The 13395-nt window shown below is 52.5% G+C and overlaps 1 protein-coding gene across 4 annotated transcripts in view; it reads left to right on the top strand.

The window, feature by feature from the left end:
• Positions 1-13395, top strand: part of LPIN1 (lipin 1) — a 128879-nt gene that overhangs the window by 46109 nt on the left and 69375 nt on the right. For 2 of the 4 annotated variants that reach the window (XM_040224778.1, XM_040224777.1), the window contains exon 1: positions 10775-10939. The exons of the other annotated variants lie outside the window; for them this stretch is intronic. The gene's annotated coding sequence lies outside the window, so the exon portion shown is untranslated. Of the gene's footprint in view, positions 1-10774; positions 10940-13395 lie in introns of those variants that run through there. 4 annotated transcript variants of the gene reach the window in all.

The following is a 13395-nucleotide window of genomic DNA, read 5'->3' as shown; positions in this document are numbered from 1 at the left end:
TACTGAGCGCTCTCTGTCTTCTCTGACATCATAACCCCAGCAGGGCCGTCACAATCCTGCAGCCCAACAATGAGCTTTCCCTGGGGTCTTTGCAGAGGGTGCAGGTGGAAGGGCGATGGACAAGGAGAGAACATGAGAGGGGAGGAGTGGGGCTGAAGGGCACGATCAGGAGGAAATAGAGGGGGTGAGATGGGGGTGGGGTGGCCACCATGCCTGTGCTAACAGCAGCCGGTAAGCAGTGGCCTGGCCTGCTGGGAACCAGAATGCTGGGAGAAAGAGGAAGATTGACCTGGGGGCCAGTGTTCCCACGAGCAGGGACCTCCACGTGAAGCTAACGGGAGTGGAACAGGGTCCTGACGACATGCCCTCCAAGAGGAGAAGACGAGGCTTTCTGCCAGCAGCGAAGGTAAAAGGCAGGAGGAAGGGTGAACGTGACCAGGTGCTAGTCGGCAGGCGACACGTCCCGCCGTCCCCCATGCTGCCTTCTCAGGCACAGAACCCACCAAAAAGAGTGGACCCAGTGCTGAGGTGTGGGGATGAGAAAGCCCTGTTACGACTCTTGGGGTCTCAGCTCTCCCTTCTGTGACCTTCTGCGGTTTGCTCTGGGCTGTTAAACCCAGGACTCCTCATCTGCTCTGTGTCGCTGATTGCCTACTGGTAGAGTTCCTTGAAGAAGGGTAAACCATGGTGTGTGTTTGTAAAATTTGAATTTATACAAACAAATTTCCAATATTTTTGTCTCATTAACGTGGGGAAATGCAAAGGAAATGCCTTTTAGATGTACGTGCGGGCCTGTGATACTGAATGTATTTTCAGGGAGTTCTGCAAGTTGGCACTGAACAGAAACCTGCAGAGTCTAATTCCTGTTAGAAGGACAAGACAATAGGGACAGGAACTTCGATTCCCAAACCAGGACCCAAGCCAAGCCCACAGCGCCCCTGTAAAGTAGGTGACCTTTGCCTTTGCCCTCCAACCCCTCGGGGCTCCCTGCTCCTCCCCTTCCTGTAGGCCGCAGAGCAGAGGTGTCTTGAGACCCTCAGGGCAAGCTAGTCGTGAACCACCATCAGCACACGAATATTTATGGGACTTGCAGTTTCACTGAGATTTTAAGATAGTGAGTGTTTTCTTGGTCTTGTTATGTTTCCGATTGGGACATCGCGGTAGCCAGGCACCTCCCCACAAAGCCAGCTTGTGTAGACAGGTGCCCACACGAGGGCTCCAGCCCAGGGTGGGAGACAGGTGAACACAGCTCGACACAGCTCCTGAAGTATCGTTTCTCCCTGGGTCTCTTCCCCTTCTTTCATGATGATTGCGAAAGCAAAGGAGAAAGTCCGTTTTTCTACCTCCAAGAAAGAAACGTTTTCTACCTTCAGCTTCAGGGAAGTTCCAAGAGCTCACATTTCACAGCTTGGGGTCAAGACTTCACGGCCTGCAGAGGCACTGCCCACACCCCTCCAGGAGCCTGGGAGGATCGGCAGTGTTATCACTGGAGCCACATGGGTCCCTGAACTCAGAAGCTGAGGCATTTGGAAACTTGTTGTCCCTTCATCCATTTTCCATGGCAACCAGTGCCTGATCATCACTTGACCCCAGAACCGGATATCCAGGCTGTGGCAGAAGCTGGCTACTTCTGCTGTCTCCTGCTGCTTGGCCCACCACTATCCTGCACGGCCGGCCCACCCTGGCCAGATTCACTTCCATAAAATGGAGGTTTCATAACATTTCCTTCCCTGCTTATAACCTGTTCACGGGTTCTCCAGGGCCTTCAGTTTAAAGCGCCATTTGAGTCGCTTAGTCACGTGAGACACCATTTTTCTTTTTGCAGGAGGCAAATTCTCACTCTAACCATAATTCTAAATTACTTACTTTCACGTTAGATATTTCATTAATCAAGAAGAACTGAGATAATTGTTCTATGTTTTTCAATGGTTAACATCAGGGTCTGGGAAAAACTGAGGGCAGGAGGCAAGGGTGTTATCTTACCTCCTCCTTTGCCTCCTAATTTTTTCTTGAAAGCTGGACATCTCAGTAGAACTATAGAAACACACAAATTGTTCTTATCTCCGGAAATGGACCCACTTTTCCTCCTGGCAGGCCCTTAGCGTGGGGGTGTGAGTTAACCTGGGTAGAAGCTGGGCTGTGTTTGAAGTTCCTTGCTGCTCTGGTTGCCCTCAGTGCATTGAACCCTTCACATTCCTGTGGGCACACCTTGTGTTTCGGGGTGCCAGTGGGTTTACCTCCCTGCCTCTTTAGCTTTAGATCTTTCCTTTGCACTGGACCTCAGAGAGGGTCCCTTTGCCTGTTAAGTTTCCTCTCCCTGGTGTTCTTGTGACCCTTCTGTTGTTGCTGTGAGCTCGTCAGTGTGCGGTGGTGGAGGGAGACCTTCTCTGTTGCTTTTGACTAAGTTCTAGAGGAAGCAACTTTCTGTCCTTGGTTCTCCGGGGTCAAGTTGCCTTGGTCCTCCTGTCTCTGAGCTGCAGATAGAATAGCAACCACAATTTTTAAATAGTAATGAGTGTCCAGGATGTTTCTCAATATCAGCAACAACTTTGATGTGACATGAAAATATTTGTGATTTGTTGTTGGTGGTGATGGTGTCGGTTACCAGGTACTGTGGATCCTGTTGTGTTTTGTTGCTGACATTCACAATTGAAGAACACTCTGCTGCATTGGATTTAGAAGGTAGTGAAGATATGACTGTTTCCACATTGAGTGCCCAGATTTTTTTTTTATGGATCCTTGGATCCTTCGGACTCCTAACCAACGTGTTTGGAGAGACAACTCGCAGATTGAGGGAGAGACGACAGTAACACAACTTGGCCTGTGACCAGAGTTTCTCTCATGAGTTAACCTTAGTCACGTGACACTTGCAAGCTTCCCAGCCGGGGCGGGGAAGGCCCACATCCCGAGGACAGCCAGGCTGCTGGGACACACCATGAAGAACAACTCTCCTCCGAGCCCAGAGAACCTCTCCACAGAGGGAGATGAGAAAAGAGTGTGATTACTGAGTAAGCATTAAACCAGGCCAGCCAGTAGAGACTGCAGAGACATGAAGGATTTCACTCCTTCATCTCGTCAGGCTGGTTACATGTTCTCAAGTTAAATGAAAGTAGTCCTCAGTAAGAGGACTTGACAGGACTCTGTCACACACAGCCTGCCTGGTAACGGAGCGGCCATCTGTGTTAGCTTATTGCCTTTATCCAAAGGAATAACAACACCTCTAGTACCTTTATGGTGAGAGCTAGTTTTGCACCGTGGATTGAGGCATGACACCTGTCAAAATTAGGCACCTGCCCTCCCAGAGAGGCTGGGAGACAGGGGTTCAAACTTCCTGTTCTCATTTCCAAGAGGTGGCTGCCAGGTTCTTCGAACATTTGAGTCCTACAGGTGCCCAGAGGCTTATCTAGATCTTTAAAAAAAGATTTACTTGCATCTCAGAGGGGCAGAGAAAGAATATGTAAGAAGGGTTGCATAGTAAAAGCTCTAGGAAAAGGTGGGGAGGAGCAGACAGGATCTTCCCCTTAATGCATCGGGGAAGATGGAATCTTTTCCTTGATTTGTCTTGACTGTCACACTGAAGAGGAGCCAAGGAGCCACACCTCTGCACTTCCTTCTGCAAGAGGGAAGGGGTGAGACAGAGAGAGAGGCCAGAGGTGAGTGAGGCAGAGCGCCCATGGACGCCAAAGGAGGTGGATACGGATGTTCCTTGTAGGTGCGCATTGTTACACTCAGGTGTGACGTTACTGCTTTGGGCTAAGCAAAAACTGAATTTACCTCTCCTAAGCACAAAGGAGCATGTGCTTTAATTCAGGAAATTGACTTTAACTCTCCAGAGTGGTTAATCCCCTTCCTGGACTACCAGTTCAGCCAGCCAGTCATTCATTTCACACGTCTTCTAAGACCACCTGTGGGCCCAGCATGCACTGGACACCGTGGAAGAGAGAAGGGTATGAATTCACTCTTGCATCCAAACTGGGGAGGTGACCCCCCATTTGAGGCACTGAGCTCCCCATTCCCCGTTGCCTTCCCAGGGGTCTTTCCATCTGCTTGTCCTCGGCCTGAAATGCCTCCTCCCACCCACTTTCCCTGTGTTAGGTGTCTTTCCCATCCTGAAGGCCCAAACCTGATAACTGCATTCTTTATCAGGCTCCTAAGTGTTCATAATAAATAACAATAATAGCAATTATCATCACTAACATAAAACTCACCAGAGTGAACTAACTACGTTGTGTCAGACATTGCACTGATACAGTACAATGTACTAAACACTCGAGATAACTCCAACGGCCCTGTGAATCAGATGTTTTACCCCAAGTCAGTAAAAAAGGAAACTGAGGGTCAGAAAGGTCAAACATCCCTTCCTCAGGTCACATAATTAGCAAGAGGTAAGGCGGGGATCAGAGTGCAGCGTGGAGCCCCTTACCCTGGGGACTTCTGTCAGGCTTGATCTTGTCTTCTCTGTTCCTCCTCCCTCAGTGCTTCCTGACATCAAGTGTTGGATATCTGACAGACTTGAGGAGGCCTGGAAGAAAGGCTCCGTGTCTCATCACGGCGCTGTTCTCTGCAACGTGGAGCTCTGTGTCTGGGGTACACTAGGTGCTGGAAAAGGGGGCGGGAGCAGCACTGGGAGGCTCTAGACAGGGACAGACCAGCAAAGGTGGTCATTCCTAGGATGTTGGTCACCTAAGACTTTGGATTGTAGGTTGAGAAGATGGGCTGAATCCATACGGTTTCTCTGTTGACATTTTGGAGTTAGGGGAACCGAGGTAGGTGGTCATGGGAAGGGAAGAGCTACCTGGGGGAGCCGTGTGTGGCTGGACTGATGAGGGAGGGTTTCTGGGAGGAAGCAGCTGGGAGAAGGGAAGGGGCGGAGTTAAGGAAGCAGAGAGAGTGAGAGATGGAAATCTGCTGCAGTTCAAGACCCACTTCTGGAATCCCTGGCTCCTTTTAGTGTATCATGCTACACACACCCACACACTCACTCTACTTTGAGTTGGTTTATATGGACATTAAAAGAAATATACATTTTATGTCGACCCTTGAGGGCACTGGTAAAGAGGGTGCGCTTTGAGAGAGGGAGCAGGGTACAGGATGAAGGGAAGTGGACTCTTAGAACACTGGTTTTCAAATGTGACTGAACAGTGGAATTTCACGGGGAGAAGGCAATGGCACCCCACTCCAGTGCTCTTGGCTGGAAAATCCCATGGGCGGAGGAGCCTGGTGGGCTGCAGTCCATGGGGTCACTACAAGTCAGATACGACTGAGCGACTTCACTTTCACTGTTCACTTTCATGCATTGGAGAAGGAAATGGCAACCCACTCCAGTATTCTTGCCTGGAGAATCCCAGGGACGGGGGAGCCTGGTGGGCTGCCATCTATGGGGTCGCACAGAGTCGGACACGACTGAAGTGACCTAGCAGGAGCAGCTCTGTGATACGCCTATGCCTGTGTCTTGCCCCCAGAGGCTGTGGTTAATTGCTGTCAATGCTTGTCTGGGTATAGAGAGTTTTAACAGTTCTCTAGGTGATTCTACGATGTGACAAGTTTTTCTTCGTAAACACTGCTTTGTTGTTGTTGCTTAGTTACTAAGTTGGGTCCGACTCTTTTGGGACCTCTTGGACTGTAGGCCGCCAGTCTCCTCTGTCCATGGAATTTCCCAGGCAAGAATACTGAAGTAGATTGCCGTTTCCTTATCCAGGGGATCTTTGCCCCCCAGGGATCGAATCTGAGTCTCCTGCAATCGCCGGCAGATTCTTTACCACTGAGTCAACAGCAAAGACTTGGAGTCCTCAGAGTATGGAGTGACTTTCCTCAGCCAAGCCCAGGTTCTAAGTCAACAATTAAAGATGTTGTGGTTAGACTCCAGGCAACAAGCAGACGCCAATGTGAATGGCTATTGACAAGCAGCACATAAATGCTGCATGTTAACACATATTACAAGTTGTTGGCAAATCCAGTCCTCTTCTGCTTTCCTAATTGTTTAGAGCTGACAAAGGCTTATATGAGTTAGCATCATAGATTTTATCTTAACTGGGTGCAAAAATCTGTCAGCTGAAAGCTCTTAACACCTGAGCAGTGAGCCTGTGGTCGGCCCTGAGCCCACAGCGCTGAAACAGGTTGTGTGGCATCTTCTTGTAGGAACCTGATTTTATTCTGCAGCCAGCTTCCCTAGCTGAGGTCAGAGGATGGATCACTATGCTTAGCTTTGGGGTCCAGGTTTCTGGTGAGGCTCCACCTTCATTACCTCATCTTTAAACCTAATTACCTCTGCATCCCAATTGCCATCAATATGGGAGTTATGGCTTCAAAACATAAATTTGCGGGGATATAAACTTTTAGTCCAGGGCTTTTCGGGTGATACTAGTGGTAAAGAACCTGCCTGCTAATGCAGGAGCCTTAGAGCTGTGGATTCAATCCCTGGGTTGGGAAGATCCCCTGGAGGAGGGCATGGCAACATACTCTAGTATTCTTGTCTGAAGAATCTTATGGACAGAGGAGCCTGGAGGGCTCCAGTCCATAGGGTTGCAAAGTCAGACACAACCAAAGTGATTTAGCACGCATGCAAACATTTAGTCTATAGCAGATGCATTTTTCAGTTGAATTCCAAATGTATTTTCTTCTCGGGTAGATTCATCTAGTGTACACAAATATGGGCTTCCCTTATGGCTCAGCAGGTAAAGAATCCACCTACCGTATAAAAGATGCAGGAGACACAGGTTTGGTCCCTGGGTCGGGGAGATTCCCTGGAGAAGGGAATGGCAACCCACGCCAGTGTGCTTGCCTGGAAAATCCCATGGACAGAGGAACCTGGAAGGCTACAGTCCATGGGATTGCAGATAGTTGGACATGACTGAGCATGCACACACACACAGATATGGTCTTGCCAATCAATGATTCAAACACCTGTGGCCAGTCATGGTCCCAAGTTCCCTAAGTGGCTTCATTCCTGCTACCTCATCTCTCCTCTTCCCTTCTCCTCCCACCTTCCCCATAATCCAGCAGAATCCTGGTCTGCTGTACTCTTGTCTATGGTGATTGGCAGGTGCTCATGCCGGACCAAATAGAATTCTAATCCTGGGTCTGGCACATCAACCTATTCACTACAAGGCTGGGGAAAAGATGGGGCAGGATGAAGGCTATGAAGTGAAGCTTAGACAGTTGGTGTATGTGAAGTGTACACCAAATGACCCGCCTTCCCAGGGGGTGGGGGCTGCTTCCTAGAAGCCTGGGTCCTGCGGGCTTGGCAGTGGATCAGAAAGAGAGAACAATATAGTTTGCTAGCAAAACCACTTTTCTTGTCCTTGCCTGGTTCATCAGGAGTTTTCCCCATTTGGCCATGGGAGAAAAGCTGTCCCAGCCCCTTCCATCACCAGGACGCAGGCTGGGAGCCACTGCCAGGGCAGTCAGGGGACTGAGTGTGCTCACCCCATCATTGTGTGTGTGTGTGTGTGTTTCTTCCTCCAGTCCCTGAACAGCCCACCCCACTTTGCACAGGCTGGCCTTCTTTCTTTGTCTGCTCCTCCACACCGGGATAAAGTGGGCGACTCCTCCAGAGATGAGCAGGTCAAATCCCATAGCCATGTACAACTGGTCAGGTCATGGTGGCACTGATTAGGGTAACAGTTTTTATTTGTATTTTTGCCACTGACTCACCTTACTGCCCCCAACAGAACACTCAACTGAGGACAGATGCCATGACTGGCCTGGTCCCCAATGGAGCCCCCCATGGGGTCTGGCCCAGGGCAGGTACTCAATGCAGGGGTGCGGGGATGAAGGCAGGGCCAGGGGATGATGGATGGGGGAAGGGTGGTGGCAGTGTGGGCCCACCGGTCGAAAGGGTTGGGGGGCAACAGTGCAGGCCCCTCAGAGGAGCAGTATCTCTCTCTGCCCTGAACCTGGGGCTTTCCTTGCTTCCCATGTGCCAGGACCCATGAATCCTGGACTCTGCCCAGCACAGCCCAAGGGGAGGGTCCACGATGCTATCTAACTAATGTATCTGTTAGGGCGACTTCACTTTCACTTTTCACTTTTATGCACTGGAGAAGGCAATGGCAACCCTCTCCAGTGTTCTTGCCTGGAGAATCCCAGGGATGGGGGAGCCTGGTGGGCTGCCATCTATGGGGTCACACAGAGTCAGACATGACTGAAGCGACTTAGCAGCAGCAGCAGCAGCAGAGTGAAATAGGCCAACTGCCAGCCATTTCCTTGTCTCCCTGTGACTTTTTTTTTTTTTTTTTTTGCCTTCAGGGATGCCTTTGCCCTCATCTGTGACCCTCACCCTAATTTGGGGGGTGCCCTGTGTGCTTTAGTTCCAAGCATTTCCCTCCCAACCCCCAGTGTACCCTTCTTCCTCCTCCTCCTTCTCCAGTTGAACCCAGCACCCCTCATTCCTGCCTCTTCCCTTAAGGAACTTGCTGTGGTTAGCCCTCCCATGGGCACCTGGGGGACCCACTCCATCTCTGGTAGATTCCAGGCTGCTCTGTCCCCTGCCCTCCGAGGGGTTGGGGGGAACGAGGCTGCACCAGGTGGTCCCTGGTTCCCATCTCATTCTTGAGGCCTCAAGCAAGGGAGCCCTAAAGTCACGAGGCCTCTAGCCCAGCACTGGCCAGGAAGATTCCCTCTTACTAGGAGTCCAAGTCAGGTGCCAGAGATAATGTGCAGCCCTCCGGGGGAAATAATCCATTCTCTTTCTCTCTGCCCCAGGCATTTACAGAGCTCACCTGCTGATATGACTGTCAGGAGATCAGTCAATTGCACACCTACTTGGATTGTTTCACAAGAACCCAGTGAAGAGGGGCGTGCCTTCACCCCTTCTGTCTCCCCCTCCCACTTGCAGAGCCCTTTCAATTGTGTAGGTAGTTAATCTAGAAATTTTAGGAATTCTCAGGGTTGCTATTGTCTGTAGATAGAAGGAGGGAGGTTTTCAGGTAGAACCAGGCAGCTTGTATCATTCTTGGGGGTTTTTATATGCCGAGAAAAGTTCTGACAATGGAGGAGTCATAATTGTTTAGCCTTACACAGCATCAGGCTTCTCTAGGCTGTCCCTCGCAGGAGGAAGGTCAGCAGCCTGCCCAGTCTTGAGACTGGGCAAGCGGGCCACTGCCTGTATCACAGCTGGGCTAAGAACTGAACAAATCCTTCTGGGATTCGCCACTCTTTCATGTACGCGTGCGTGCGAAGTCTCTTCAGTCGTATCGGAGTCTGTGCGACCCCATGGACTGTAGCCCTACAGGCTCCTCTGTCCGTGGGGATTCTCCAGGGAAGTAATACTGCAGTGGGTAGCCGTTCCCTCCTCCAGGGGATCTTCCCCACCCAAGGATGGAAACCGAGTCTCCTGCAGTGGCAGGTAGGTTCTTTACCACTAGCACTGCCTGGGAAGCCTTCCTGTACAAGGTTCTAGAATTGGCTCAGCCGGTAAAGAATCTGCCTGCCAATGCGGGAGACCTGGGTTCGATCCCTGGGTTGGGAAGATCCCCAGAAGGGTAAGGCTACCCACTCCAGTATTCTGGCCTGGAGTATTCCAGGAACTGCATAGTCTGCGGGGTAGCAAAGAGTTGGACAGGACTGAGCCACTTTCACTTTCAAGTTAGTGAAAGGGCTTGGAGTGTTTCACATGATGGCTATTTCCATCCTCAAAGTGGATCTGTGTGTTGAGCATCTGCCTCCCATTTTTCAGATGGTGAAACTGAGTCTTAGCCTCCAGGAGGCTTGCGTCACTTGGCCCGGGCATCACTCCTCCCTCCTTCCTCCTCCAGAGCTTGGAGCGAGTCTACTCATCCCTGCGGTTTCCTTCTCCTCACCTGCTGCCGCTGCTAAGTCGCTTCAGTCGTGTCCGACTCTGTGCGACCCCATAGACGGCAGCCCACCAGGCTCCCCCGTCCCTGGGATTCTCCAGGCAAGAACACTGGAGTGGGTTGCCATTGCCTTCTCCAATGCATGAAAGTGAAAAGTGAAAGTGAAGTCGCTCAGCCGTGTCTGACTCTTCGCGACCCCATGGACTGCAGCCCACCAGTCTATGGGATTTTCCAGGCAAGAGTACTGGAGTGGGGTGCCATCGCCTTCTCCTCACCTGAGTTGGGCAGAAAGCAGCAGGTCCCGGGATTGGCTCAGGGAATCACCTCAGCTCTCCGGGCTGAGTCACAGCTGGGTACTTGCGGACCACAGGGCAGGGGCCCTCTTGGAGGCGGGGCAGGGACTCCCGACCGGCAACATCAGCCCGGCAAGCGCTCCGGGGAATCCAACTCCGCTTGTACTGAAATGTGTGTTTTAGTGTTTCTTACTGCTTGTTGGGGGAAAAAAAAATTCTCCCTGCAAAAGTCTGGCCTTGTTTAGTTGTTCTGACAGTAATAGGGAGAGCAGGGAAAGATAGCAGACGACCCTCCTACTTCTACCTAGAGCCAGCGGAACTTCGCCAACGAGCACCAGAAACCCTTCCCGACATGTCTGGGATGGCTGGGAAAAACCTCAAATCTCGAGTGGCCAGAACGGGCACTCCTGCTTCCTTCCAAGCAGGACTCTTCCCTCTTCCTTCTGCATCTCAGTAAACAGCACTAAAGGAAGGCGAGGGAGGAGGGGCGAGCCGGCTCGGGGACTTCCTGCCAGGGAGGATCCGCCGCCTGGGGCCAGATAGGCTCAGGAAGCTGCCGAGTGGCTCACTCCTCGAAAGGGCCCTCGCGCCACCCCGCTGGCCCCGCCCTCCCACTGGTCCCGCCCCGGGGGCGGGGTCGAAAGATCTCTCGCACCACCCAGCTGGTCCCGCCCTTCCCACTGGCCCCGCCGGGGCGGGGCCAGGCAGACAGGGAGCGCGCGGCTGGCTGGGTGTTTGCATACAAAGGCGGCCACGCGCGCGGCTCTGCAGTGTTTGTAGCCGCCTCCGCGCCACGGATCTCCGGTGTCGAACCCCCTGCGGAGCTGCTGTCCCAGCCCAGCCGCAGCCGAGGTAGGGGGCCACAACTTCTGGGGGAAGCCGGGCCAGGCGGGGTGGGGCGCGGCCCGCAGGGCCGGGTTGGGGGATGCAGCCAGGCCGTAGCGGGCGCGGGCGGGGAGATGCCCGTCCACCTGGCTTCCCGGACCGCACTCGGTCCCCTGCGGTCCTTCCGGGGCAAGAGATTCGGGGGGGGGGGGAGACGGAGAACAGGCCCAGGGGCCCGGCGGTCTCTTAAGCATCCCTCGGGCCTTCTCCTGCAGGGCTGACCTGACTTTGATCGGCGTGGCGAACTCGAGGGGGGCCCCCCTCCACCCCCGGACGGCGGGACCAGCCAGCTCCATCCGGGGAGGGAGGGTGGGTTTTACCTGGGCAGCGAGCAGCCCCTGCTTAGCGTCAGGGACATTTATGAAGCTGTTCGGGGAGGGGCATGTTAAGGTTTTCTGCTTTGCTGTTGAGGAAACTGAGGCTCAGGGAGCTTGACTTACCGGGCCCAAGGTCACACAACCGAGCCGGGTTTGGAATCCGAGTTCTCCTATTACAGCCTGGTCTCTGCTCTGCCGGCTTCTGTGCACCTTTCGTGCAGCCGGAGGGGTGCTAGGCCTCCCATCAAATGCCCCTGCAGAATAATGTTATTTGGGGGAAGCCCGGGAAAATGTAGGATGAAAAGTAGTGTTTTGGAAATAACTCTTAAGTGCCATGGAACCGCATTGTCTGTAAATAACTGAAGGGTAGTTTGTGTGGAGGGTAGTTGCCGGAGAAAGCAGATGTCAACCCAGGTTTTGACCACCAAACGGGAACTTAACTAAAACAACTGGCAGTATTGATTCAGTGTTTTTAGAACCTAGTAGTTTCCCCAGGATAACAGGAGTGTTTTGGAAAGATGAGCTTACACACAGTGAGTGTTTTCACGGGAGGGGCCAGGTATTGGGGGGGTGATTGTGAAAGTTACTTTTCATTCCCTGTTCAATAATTTGGGGCTTATGAACTAAAGTAAGCATGTGAGGAACATATAGTAATCAAGAAATAAACACCGCTGAGTCTTGTTGCAAGTGGGGGGATCTTGGGTCTTGAGGGGACCTTGGAAAGGCCGAGGAGGAGTCTTGCCCTGAAAGGGGTGGGGGTGGCCAGCCCAGAAGGAAGGAAGCAAGCCTGCCCTCCACCCAGTCAGCTGTGTTCAGGGCCCTGGACCGGAGGAAGCGGCAGGAGATGAGGGTGATATTTCAAAAGAAGGGCCTGAGGCCAATGGAGCTTACAGGCTGGTGCAAAGAACTTGACTTTGTAGTTTAGCCCTGGAACTTGGGCCAAAGACAAATTTTCTGAGTGTCGGCTTCTTCCACTGTGAGCTGAAGAGAGGATCACACCCATTTGCAAGTTATTGTAAAAGTTCCCTGAGATGGGTAAGAGCTCCTAGGACAGAGCGTGGGGTCACCGTGGTCATTGTTATTTTAAGGGATGGACACAAGGTGCCAGTGAGGAGGGCTATTTGTAGAGTTGAGACAGTCCTGCCTGACACTGTGATCTGGGCTATGAATCACCACTGTGGGACCCCCGGTCCCCTATGAGTCAGCCTCTCTTGGATCTTCACTCTTCTGGGTTCAAGGTCTAAAAGGTATCTAAATGCGATGGATTGATTAGCGAGAGGGTGCCGTTGGGGCTAGCTGAGGCTGCAGGCGGCTCATTCCAGGGAAGGCCTGTTGGCAGGGGCAACTTTTGGAGCATTTTGAGAAAGACCTAGAAGATGGTGGTTCATCTGTGACCCTGAGGCTGGTGGTTTGACCTGCGGACACTTTAACTTCCTCTGTGTGACCGGGGTGTGAGAACCTGGAGCTGTCAAGGTGACAAGGAACACGCAAGGCTGGGATGCAGGGTCAGCGTTGGGGCGGATGCCTGGGGAGGGTGGGTGAAGTCCCACGTGTTATGTGTCACTGAACCCTGGCCAGGTTTCCTAGATAAGCTCATTGGGACTCGGAATGGGATTTGGGAAGAGAAGCTGAGCAAAGCCCGAACAAGCCCTTAAGTGATTTTGACACACTCTCAGTGTATAGGTGACTCCAGCTACCTGTTCGGTGGCTGTCTGTGAAATGGGAGCTTTCCAAGCTGTGAGCAGTGGATTTGGAGAGAGAGCTGGGGCCCCACACCTGCTTGGGTTCCTGGCCGCAGGTCCAGCTTGGGGCAGGAGGGAGTGGGACAGCCTCTTGACAGTGGGACAGCCTCTTGACGGTGGGAGGGGGCTGTCAGGGAGCCCGTGACCTGCCCTGCCTCTTTCGTGTGTCCCCCCACTTCCCTGTGCTCCCCTGCTGCTTCCTCTTCCCATGCCTCCCCCCTTCTCCCCACCTTTGACTTAACAAACAAAAAGTGAGAAGCAGCTGGAGTTTCTGCCTGCAGAGAGCCCTGGCTCAGAACACAGTAATTTTTTCACGGAGCAGCTTGCGACCCCACTGGCCCTAAAATCAGTTTTGTGGGTCCAT

Source organism: Oryx dammah, unplaced genomic scaffold (genome assembly GCF_014754425.2).
Source record: "Oryx dammah isolate SB20612 unplaced genomic scaffold, SCBI_Odam_1.1 HiC_scaffold_25, whole genome shotgun sequence".
Classification (NCBI taxonomy): domain Eukaryota; kingdom Metazoa; phylum Chordata; class Mammalia; order Artiodactyla; family Bovidae; genus Oryx; species Oryx dammah.
This window is presented reverse-complemented; position numbering and strand designations above follow the sequence as displayed.